This window comes from Vicia villosa, unplaced genomic scaffold (assembly GCF_029867415.1).
Source record: "Vicia villosa cultivar HV-30 ecotype Madison, WI unplaced genomic scaffold, Vvil1.0 ctg.005476F_1_1, whole genome shotgun sequence".
Classification (NCBI taxonomy): domain Eukaryota; kingdom Viridiplantae; phylum Streptophyta; class Magnoliopsida; order Fabales; family Fabaceae; genus Vicia; species Vicia villosa.
This window is the reverse complement of record NW_026706629.1, coordinates 31,856-36,853: the sequence shown is the minus strand read 5'-3', so window position 1 is coordinate 36,853 and position 4,998 is coordinate 31,856. Positions and strand designations below refer to the sequence as shown.

Sequence of the window (4,998 nt, the reverse complement as noted above, 5' to 3'; positions counted from 1 at the left end):
CTTAAGACGGTCAAAGGTTAAAACCAATAGAGCGAAAGTTTGAGGTGTTTAACTGGATAGTAGACATAGGACATTAGTTTTAAGGATGGCGAAAGCGTATTAAAACTAATTGGAACTTATTTATTTTCAAAAATTGTTTTTACACTCGAGCGGGATGGCGAAAGCATACGTTAGGGTTATTAGCTTGCTCCGAGTCAACAGAGCGAAAGTTTGAGATTAGGAGATTTAAATAGATAACAACCTCGTAAAATAGGCATTTTATTAATTACATTGTTTCCAAAAAGCTCTTCTAAAATCTAATGGGATGGCGAAAGCGTACATTAGGATTAGGATAGTAGTCTGAATCAACAGAGCGAAAGTTTGAGACGAGGATTTTTAATCAATTGGAATTAGTAAAGATTTTTAATTTAATTATGCAAAAGCCAATGGACCTTCGGATTACCTTTAGTTAAATGAAATACATACTGATACCTGTCTTTTATTATTATTCTTTATTTTCTCACAATCACTTTCCCTTAGGAACAATCGAAATTTTAGTACTCCTAGCTTTACATAGTAACCTTAGATAACGGTAGATCGATTCATAGTCCCTGTGGATTCGATATCTTTTAAAACTACACGACACGACTGTGCACTTGCAGTTATCAGATTTATAGACACGTAAAGTCGCGATCAAGTTTTTGGCGCCGTTGCCGGGGACTATTTAAGTCGATATCGTAACTCACTGTTACACCGTAGAGACTAGGACAATTCTTCCCTTTCTTTTTGAACGATTGTATGCCAAATACTCGTTCAGAAGGAGGAGACTTAATACAACGAATTAACGAGATCGAACGTTTCATTAACGTCAAACGTCGAGCTCGCAATCTTCCCGAAGTAGCAGAAATTCCGATTAATCAGGAATTGATTTTTACTGATCAAATCAATCAAATTACCCCGAAGTTAGAGATGGCTGCTATTCGTCCTCTTAGAGACTATGTCGCTCCTTCGCGCGCTGAACCGCATTCAAGTATCGCACCACCTGCGATTGAAGCGAACAATTTCGAACTAAAACCTTCACTGGTCCAAGCTGTTCAACAGAATCAATTCTCTGGAAGCCCTGTAGACGACCCCAATCTCCATTTATCCGTGTTCGTGCAATACGCCGACACTATCAAAGCTAACAACGTTAGTTCCGAAGCTATTCGATTACGCCTTTTCCCTTTCTCCTTGAGAGATAGAGCGAGAGCGTGGCTTCAATCCCTGCCTTCCAATTCCATAACTACATGGGACGAATTGAAGAGAGTATTCTTAGCGAGATATTTTCCGCGTAGCAAAACTGCTATGCTTAGAGGTCAAATCAACGGATTTACCCAGAAAGATAACGAATCACTCTTCGAAGCTTGGGAACGTTACAAGGACATGCTTAGAATATGCCCTCATCATGGACTCGAACCATGGCTGATCATCCATACTTTCTATGGTGGTCTCTTATATAACACTAAAATGACTATAGATGCCGCTGCTGGCGGAGCAATAATGGACAAACCCCATGATGAAGCATACAAACTCATAGAGAACATGGCACAAAACCATTACCAATGGGGTGGAGAACGAGCCGCTCTAGAGAAAGCCCAAACCAAAGGAGGAATGTACGAAATAAGTGGTATAGACCGCGTTAACGCTAAAGTAGACGCTTTAACTCAAAAGATCGAGAATTTAACCATCACTCCTTCAGCCATCGCTGCCGCTGTAGCACCTAACTGCGAGATTTGTGGATTGACTGGGCATGTAGTTGCTGAATGCCAACTCTTGACTGGAGTCCCATCTGATCAAGTAAATTACGCTCAAGGAAACCCTTATTCTAACACGTACAACCCTGGATGGAAAAACCACCCGAACTTTTCTTATTAGAACAACAATGCGTTGTACGCGCCTGGACAAGCACCTGCTGTACCACCTGGCTACCAAAAAACGTCTGTAGCTGCTCAAAACACCCCTAGGAAGTCGAACCTAGAAATCATGATGGAGAACTTCATAGCTTCCCAACAACAAACCAATAAAGACTTCCTGAATCAAAACATCCACAATAGCGAGCAACTAAAACAACTACCGAACAAAGTAGATGCTTTAGCTACGCATAACAAAATGTTAGAAACTCAAATCTCACAAGTGGCTCAACAACAAGCACCTACTGCTGCCCCTGCTGGCACGTTTCCTGCTCAACCTCAACCAAATCCTAAAGGACATGCGAACGCGATAACACTACGAAGTGGAACGAATTACGATGGACCCATAGATCCTAGAACCCAAAACGTACCCATGTCACAACAAGAGCCAAAGGAAACCCAAAAGAAAACAACTGACGAACAAACTGCTAAGACTGATGAGAACAATAACGAAGTGGAACCCGAAAAAGAGAAACCTTATGTTCCACCACCACCATATAAGCCACCAATTCCTTACCCTCAGAGATTAGCTAAATCAAAAACCGAAGCGCAATTTAAAAGATTTGTAGAACTTCTGAAGCAATTAAACATAACCATACCGTTCACAGAAGCCATAACTGAGATGCCTTCATACGCTAAGTTCTTAAAAGAAATCTTATCAAACAAAAAGAAACTCGAGGATAACGAAACTATAACGCTTACCGCTGAATGTAGCGCTATCATCCAAAACAACATGCCTCCAAAACTGAAAGACCCTGGTAGTTTCTCTATACCCTGCGTAGTTGGAAAAACCATCATAGAGAAAGGCTTGTGCGATTTAGGAGCTAGTGTTAGTTTGATGCCTCTTTCGACCTGTAAGAAACTCAACCTAGGTGAGCTTAAAGCAACAAGAATGTCTCTTCAACTAGCAGACCGTTCAGTTAAGTACCCTGTAGGAATGTTAGAGAATATCCCTGTCCGTGTAGGTCAATTCTACATCCCAACTGACTTCATCATTATGGATATCCAAGAAGATTCTAACATCCCGATCATATTAGGAAGACCATTTTTAGCAACCGCTGGTGCAATTATAGATGTAAAGCGAGGAAAGCTTACTTTCGAAGTAGGAGAAGAGAAAATAGAATTTATACTTTCCCAATTCCTAAAAGCACCTTCTATAATTGACACATGCTGTTCTGCTGACATAATCGACGAGTGTGTCAAGGAAATAAAATCCGAACCAAATAAGGAAACCGACATCCTAAGAATTCCTATGCCGCCAATTTTTGAAGATGACAACTGGCGTGAGGAATATCAAGATAACCACCTGAGTGAATGCTTAGCTTTAACTCCTGATCCTATACCTGGACCTAAGAAACCTGCTATAGAGCTGAAGACACTTCCTACCGATCTTAGATATGAGTTTCTAGACGAAGAACTAAACCGACCAGTTATAGTGAACGCCAACTTAGGACGAAGCGAGACTGAAAAATTACTTAATGTCCTAAGAAAATACCCTACCGCTTTAGGATACAACATATCAGATCTGAAAGGTATAAGCCCTTCTCTGTGTATGCACCGCATTATGCTCGAAGACGATAGTAAAACCTCTAGGGAACATCAAAGGCGAATAAATCCTATTATGAGCGATGTGGTTAAAAAGGAAATCCAAAAACTGCTAGAAGCCGGAATAATATATCCTATATCCGATAGTAAATGGGTTAGTCCTGTTCACGTCGTACCAAAGAAAGGAGGAGTCACTGTAATCACTAATGCAAAAGGAGAATCTGTAGCACAACGTACCCAAACTGGATGGAGAATGTGCATTGACTATAGGAAGTTAAACAAAGCTACCCGAAAAGACCATTTCCCTTTACCTTTCATAGATCAAATGCTTGAACGCCTAGCTAAACACTCACATTTTTGTTATCTGGATGGATACTCCGGATTTTTCCAAATTCCTATCCACCCTGACGACCAAGAGAAGACCACATTCACCTGCCCTTATGGTACCTTCGCTTATAGACGAATGCCTTTTGGACTCTGCAATGCACCCGCGACCTTCCAAAGATGCATGATGGCAATATTTGCCGACTTCCTAGATGGAATAATGGAGGTCTTTATGGACGACTTCTCTGTCTGTGGAGGAAGTTTTGAAACATGTTTAGAAAACCTTGAAATGGTGCTTAAACGATGCGTAAGCATAAACCTAGTCCTTAATTGGGAAAAATGCCATTTCATGGTTCGACAAGGAATTGTACTTGGACACATCGTATCCGATAGAGGAATCGAAGTTGATAAAGCAAAAATCGAAATTATCGAAAACCTTCAACCTCCCAAAACCGTTAGAGAAATAAGAAGTTTTCTGGGACACGCTGGTTTTTACCGACGCTTCATTAAGGATTTCTCTAAAATAACCAAACCCTTAACTGAATTACTCATGAAAGACGCCGAATTTATTTTCACCGATAAATGCACTGAAGCATTTCAAACACTTAAACGAGCATTAATCTCTGCGCCAATTATGCAACCTCCCGACTGGAATGAGCCTTTCGAAATAATGTGTGACGCAAGTGATTATGCTGTAGGAGCTGTTCTAGGACAAAGAAAGGATAAGAAACTACATGTCATATATTATGCAAGTAGAACCCTAGACGAAGCTCAGATGAATTATGCCACGACAGAAAAAGAATTATTAGCTGTCGTATTCGCATTAGACAAATTCCGTTCTTACCTGGTAGGAGCCAAAATAATCATATACACCGACCACGCTGCCATTAGGTACCTCCTAACCAAAAAGGACGCCAAACCAAGACTTTTGAGATGGATCTTGTTACTGCAAGAGTTCGACCTGGAAATTAAAGATAAGAAAGGCACTGAAAATGTCGTAGCAGATCACCTCTCTCGATTGGAAAATCTGAAACCCGAACAAGTACCAATTGACGACGATTTCCCTTATGAAAGACTCATCGCCCAATTAGAAACAAATGAATTCGAACCGTACCGTCCAAACTCTGAAACCGAGAAATTAGCTGAAATAGCTTTAGCCCGATCTGACGCACCTTGGTATGCAGATTTCGTAAACTACCTA

The 4,998-nt window shown here is 40.7% G+C and overlaps 1 non-coding gene across 1 annotated transcript; it reads right to left on the bottom strand.

The window, feature by feature from the left end:
- Window positions 1-1,323: 1,323 nt before the first annotated feature.
- Window positions 1,324-1,430, bottom strand: LOC131642636 (small nucleolar RNA R71). The gene has a single exon (XR_009295961.1). It is a non-coding gene; the product is annotated as a small nucleolar RNA R71 (small nucleolar RNA).
- Between the last annotated feature and the right edge of the window lie 3,568 nt (window positions 1,431-4,998).